The following is a 6,648-nucleotide window of genomic DNA, read 5'->3' on the forward strand; positions in this document are numbered from 1 at the left end:
GAGTTTCTTAGAGCAGGAGTATGTCAGGATTAATGCTTCATGCTGCTTTAAGAATTGTCCCTCTCCTAATTTTGATTACGATACTGTTCACATTCCATGCCAGGAACCGGAACTGGCCTTGCCCACAGAGGGGACCACTCTGAGTCGTCAAGGGGGGAGTTATTGGTGTAGAGTCTTTGCTAGCTGGGTTTCAGGAAGATGCCTTGCATGTTCAATAGACCTCAAGAGCTGTTCCTCAGTGGTGTACGTTCATTGGAATGTGTGTGAAAACCATCCCTCCCAATACTTTAGAAACTTGAAGTATCTTTTGCAAAGAATGGTAGGGACAATTGCCAACTGGAATATGAACTCCAAACCCATCCCTACATCCTAACTACCTTGCAAATTCATTTTGAAAACAATCCACAAACTACCTAAGAGTCTGTTGGGGCAGGCACATCCCAACCTCCCTGAATATGAGAAGAGAAATGTTTCAGCAGCCTACAGTTCAATTTCTTAGGTAAAAAGAGCAGGAGGGGCAGTGGGGCATTTGTGACTTAGTGGCTGCCTGACCCTGCTGCCGCCGAGCCTGCTACCCCAGGGGACAACCTACGCCGCTTTGATCCACCAGCCGCCGCTTCTGCCGAGCGGTGGTATCTTTTGTTTCTCTGGCTCCTGGGTGGTAGTTTGAACCAGGGCTCAATAGTCTGCTGTGTGCAGGCCTTTCCTCCTTGTCGGTGTCTTGTCTATACCAGTCTGGATGTTCCACGATTCACTGCCACACACTCTCTGGACTGTTGAAGAAGATAGTTTTTCCAGAAAATATGACCTGTAGGGGGGCTGGGAAGAATAGCCTGCATTTTATTTGCATGGCACACAATTTCTGCTTGACACTGAAAAAGGAGCTGTGCTGCTGCTGTATGTGTATTGTAGTCTCGGAACAGCATGATCTTTGAGGAGACTTGGAGAAGGAAGTCTTTCTTGCGGACAACCTTGAGGATTGAGTCACTGTCCCCCAAATAGGGATGCTTGCTATTATTGGTCTTGAAGGGGCTTCCCGGCCGCGGTCAGAGCACCATGGACCTGTAGGCCTTCTACACTAGAAAGCATGACAACAGGTCCCAAGAGCGCAGCCACTGCAAGATAAAGTTTGTTGGGATGGGTCCATCCATGCCCAGAGTCCTGAATTGCCTGTAGTATCGCAGCTGCCAAATCGGGGAAGGGTTCGGCAGGGGGGCCCTGTCACTCGGGCGGAACACTCTCAGGGCCCCGCATGGGCTTTGTGAATCTGTCTATTCATCTTTGGCCCATTTGCGGTACCTGTTTGTCTTCCCTGTGTGTGCAGGGTGAGGGAGCCATCTGTAAATGCAGTATGGAGGCCATTTTTGGTGAGAGGAATGTCCCTAGGGGGATCTTTTGGTTGGCTCTTGTTAGATTTGGGGTCGCTAGTTGGCAGAGGTGGGTACCTTTGCCCAAGTAGAAGCCCTTGCGTCTAGTCAGGATAAGGGGGTACACTCCTAAAATAAACCCCTGCTCACCCCCTTGGTAGCTTGGCACAAGCAGACAGGTTTATCTCAGAGGCAGTGTGTAAAGCATTTGTGAACACATACAGTAATCAAGTGACAACACTACAGATAGACACCTCACAAGTTTTATATAAAAAATAAGTATTCTTTATATAGACTTATCACAAGACCACAAACGACAAAAATCCACAATACTGTTCTTACAATGGTAGAATTAGATTAGTTCTCTTTAGATGTTAAAATGCGACACTTTGTGTTCAATGTACCTTTGGATGCGTAAATGCTATACAACGAAAGTGTTGCAGGGAAGGTGATGCGTTGTTGACACGCAGGAACGGTGATGCATCGGTTTCTTACTGCGCTTCCGTAGTGATGTGGCCCACAACGCCGTGATGCGATGGAGATCTGGTGCAATGAAACAAAGATGGCATCTTCTTGTTGATGCGACACGATGCGTGCACGCCCAATGGCCATGCGGCGACTCAGCGATTCTTCTGAGCCGCGACAGGCCCTGCGACACGCTTCTCCGGTGATGCGAGACGCTTCGGCGAGGCATTGAAACAAATGCAGCGGCGACACCCTTGTTCAGTGATGCGGCGACAGCGGCTGCGGCGGCAACACTCTTCTCCAGTGAGGCGAGACGCCTCTGCAATGTGATGTGACAGCTACAGTAGCGCCACCCTTCTTCAGTGATGCGATGACAGCGGCTGCAGCGGTGACACGCTTCTTCGGTTTTGCGAGACGCTTCTGCGATGCGACAGCTACAGCGGCGACACCCTTGTTCAGTGATGCGATGACAGCGGTTGCGGCAGCGACACACTTCTTCCTCGTGAGTGGCACTTTCAGCTCCTTGCGACACGCAGTCCCTCAGAAAGCCCAACACAACTGCAGGCACTTTCAAAGAACTCTTGGGGAACTGGTGGTTGAAGTCTGTTGTCCCTGAGACTTCAGCAGGAGGCAAGCTCTTACTCAAGCCCTTGGAGATCCTTCCCAAGTTGAATAAAGTACACACAAAGTTCCTTTCTCCTCTCTTTGGCAGTCAGGCAACCACTGCAGGCCAATCCCTCAAGCTTAGGGATAGTCTCTCCTCAGTCTCTCTGGTTCCTCTTCTCAGCAAAGGTTTCTCCTTGTTTCCCAAAAGTGATCTAAAGTTCTGGGGTCTGGGTCCCCCTTTTTATACACAGTTTCACTTTGTTCTCTGAAGGCAGAGAGGCCTTTGCCTAGTCCAAACCAGTTCTGGTCAGTCCTGGAGCACTCTGTTTACATGACTCCTTCTTTCCTTTCACAGTGCAGGACAGAGACATCAGACGCACAACAGGAGGTGGAGCCAGCATTGTGGAGGGAAGGCACAGCCCTATTCAGGTCCCAGGTGCAACTCCTCCCACCCATCTACATGCAGATCTCTCTATTCAACCCTGTGCTGACTCACCCTGTCTCCTGGAATCCCCCAGCCCCTGTCACTCAAACTTCAGACAAGGAATACACAACCTAGCAGAGGCAGGCTTGGATGGTTAGACAAGAAAATACCTACTTTCTAAAAGTGGTATTTTCAAACACAGAATGAAACCAACTTCACTAAAAGATGCATTTTATCATTCTGAGTTCAGGCATACTAAACTCGAATTTCTACCTAGTTGCCCGAGTCAGTTAGGATTATAAGATGTAATAATCAAACTGCCCATTCTGGCCTATGGGGAACAGGTAGCCTTGTAATAGTGAAATACGAAAATTGCTGTAATTCACTATTAGGACATGCCACACACATCAGGGCATGCCCTACCTTATAATTACAATGCACCCTGCCCTTGGGCCTACCATAGGGGTGTCTGATATGAAGACAAGGGAAGGTTTAGGGACTGGCAAGTGGGTGCACTTCCCCAGTCAGCATGGCAGTAACAGACTGCACACAGGCTCTGCAATGGCAAGCCTTAGACACACTTTAACAGGCTTCTTCTGTGGGTGGCACAACCAGTGCTGCAAGCCCACTAGCAACATTTGGATTACGAGCCCTGCGCACTCCTGGTGCACTGTACTAGGGTCTGACAAGTAAACCAAATTAGCCAATCATGGAATCACTAATCCATACATCAATTTACAATAGGGAGCACTTGCACTGTGGCACTGGATAGCAGTGGCACAGTGCCCAAAGCATCTAACACCAGCAGAAACACATGAGGCAACAGCAAAAAATGGAAGGGAGACCCACGCCAAGGTGCCAGGTCTAACAGCCCTATTTTCAAACACAGGCCTCTGTGCCCCTGTGTGCGGCTTAGCGGTCCCGTGCTCCCGACAGGGGCTGTATCCTCGGCTTCTGCACATTGTCTTGAGCTGGTCCTTGCTGCATCAACACAGATGGGCCTGATCTGCACTGTATGGCCCACCTATTTAGGTCTTCCTTCCACGGGTTCCCCTGGTTGGGTGTTCACAGTTCCTGCTCTGGCCCCCCACCCAGGCTCCACAGGCCATCTCCTACAACTGCTCTACTGTTTCTCCAGCCAGCTCTCTTTTGGCAGGGAGGTTGTTGCGTCACTCCACTGCCATGTCACCTGTCATCTCTGCATCCGCTGCCCAGACCCCACCGTGCATGGTCGCGCCACAGAACAAATAACTGGCACACAGAGCTCATGACCGGAAGGCGACAGAGGACAAGCATTTCCTGCAGTCTGCCTCCACATTGAGTAGGATTGATGGTGAGATTGCTGACAGAGACAAAAGAGCAGTGACAGACATCTTTAGCGTTTAACCCATGCCCCCATTTTTAGCTGTGCTGAACAGCAACGCGGCTTCTGTGCAGAATGGCTGAAAGTAAAAAAGAAAATGCTATGACATGGCCTGTACTGGCCTCTTCATAGTGCTGTGTTTACCTTCAGCCATTCCACACATGGTTAAAAAACATTGACCAAGTCCAGTGCTCTTGTAGACAAAACTGGGCTTTGACAATACTTTTTAAAAGCCATTCTGCATAGCAGCCGTGCTGCTGCACAACATGGCTAAACATAAAAAAAGCCCATAGCTTTTGTCTTGTAGGCGAGACCTATTGGCTTTGCCAATGGTTGTTTTTTAAATGCAAACTTAAAGGAAAATGGGATGCTTTTAAAATAAAAACGAAAAGTGTAAGTTTAATGTTTCATTTTTTAAGGGCAGACAGTGATCGTATGGACCACTGCCTACTCCTACACATGTTTTGGTCAACATTCACAAACAGGAAGGTGTCCCTTGGGCTTATAGTTCATCGGATCTGTTTTAAGATTTGAGGAGCAGTTAACATGTCAATCGCATGCAGAAAATGACCTCTCTGCAGTAGTGTTGTTCTATGTAAAGAGATGTACTCACCATATTATGGAAATAGAGCATGAGAAGCATATACGGAATTAGACTATAAGGGTAAAATGTATAGTGGATTCTGGCCTCTACTTCTTACAGGCTCTTATGATTACTATGTCATAATTTCTCAATTAATCTACTTGCTATTATTTATTTAGGGTTATGCACAGGATTAAAAGAAAACTATCAAATAGTACTGCAAGGTGCTTATATCAATGCAGGCAGAGTCGCTAAGGGGCATATTATCAAGAAACGGCGTTAAAATTATCGCCGCTTTAGCGGCAGAAAACTGCCACTAAAGCGGCGATAATGGGCTTGATAATATGCCCTTGAGAATTCCAATAGAAGCCCATGTTCTAAAGCGGCGACAATTTTAACGCCGTGCTTGATAATATGCCCCCTAAATTACTAATACATTTGAGCAAAGGCTGTGCAGTTTCAGATTTCCTTTTGGGTTCACTTGAATTATTCCTAGGGGAACAGGTGACGTATCATTGAGCTATTTCACCATCTATCAGAATCACAGGATGGAAGGTGATAAAGAATAAAAGCTGTTATTACTAAATTCTCTTTAGTGGCTGTGTCATCACGTTTAATGAGGAAGCTGTTTTTAGGATGACAACGTTTATTCTGAGCATGATTTAGTACCATAGGCTTGCATCCCATTATTCACTCCTAAATTTTATAAAGGGACCAAATACTGCCCAAAAAATTAGATTCAACCCACAATATCCCCTGTAGTTGAACATTGGTTCAAAGGAGGCAATTTAGAGGTTGGCGGATTCCTCATTCGCAGAACTGGTGGTTAATCCTCCTCCTTTCAAAGTGTGGGAACTGATGGATTCCCTGTCTGGAACACAGGGCCTTAGCGAGCTCCACTGGTGGTAAATCTTGGCCTAATGGCCTTTCTACCACTGATCCGCAAATTCACAGTGGCAGAAGACACCACCCTATTTAAAGCAGAGTAATCGTTCATCATTGTCAATCACCCAAAACTCACAATAACCTCATTTGCAAGGGGCCACCTCCCCATGAGTCTTGCCCATTGTTAGATCTTGAGTTTCTTGTTGGAAGAGGTATGCACCGTGCCTAAGCAGGAACCGCAACTCTAGTCAGGGTAAGTTAGATAGACACTAAAAGATAACATGTGCTTACCCTCTGGTTGCTTGGCACAGAGCAGTCAGGCTTATTTAAAGAGGCAATGTGTAAATAGTTGTGCAACACACACGCACAATAACACAAAGAAAATGCCACAGAAATACTCCACACAGGGTTATAAAAATAGACAATATTTTATGAGTAAATCAAGATTGAAATGACAAAAATCCAATAAGTAGAATTGGAGTTTATAATATTTAAAGAATTAACCAAATTAGACTGCTTCAAGTCAAATAGCGCTTAGAGGTTACTTGAGGTCATGCTGGACCAGGTTAATCCAAAGTTCAGGCCAACTGTGATGGAGGGCAGGATAGCTACAGGACTCATGCGGGTCTCACTGAAAAAGTACCTTGGATTGAGAAAGCGTTGATATTGAAGACTCAAAGCGTTGGTTCTGATCCATGCATGCGATGAAAGTTCGTTTGATTAACCCCTTTATGATGCAGGCAATGTGCGGTTGGCGAGCTGCGCTGACAGTCGTCGTCGAGCCTTGCAATTTGTTGAAGCAACGTCGTTAATTGGTTCCTGCATCGGAGTCCAAGGCTAATACGTCGGTTCTGATTGGCGGAAAGTCATCACCTGGTCAATTTTGATGGATCTGCACAGCAAAAACTCACTTTCAAGATCCCAGGACTGAATTGGTAGCACTTGGTAGGGCAGG

This window comes from Triturus cristatus, chromosome 5_1 (genome assembly GCF_964204655.1).
Source record: "Triturus cristatus chromosome 5_1, aTriCri1.1, whole genome shotgun sequence".
In the NCBI taxonomy this organism is placed as follows: domain Eukaryota; kingdom Metazoa; phylum Chordata; class Amphibia; order Caudata; family Salamandridae; genus Triturus; species Triturus cristatus.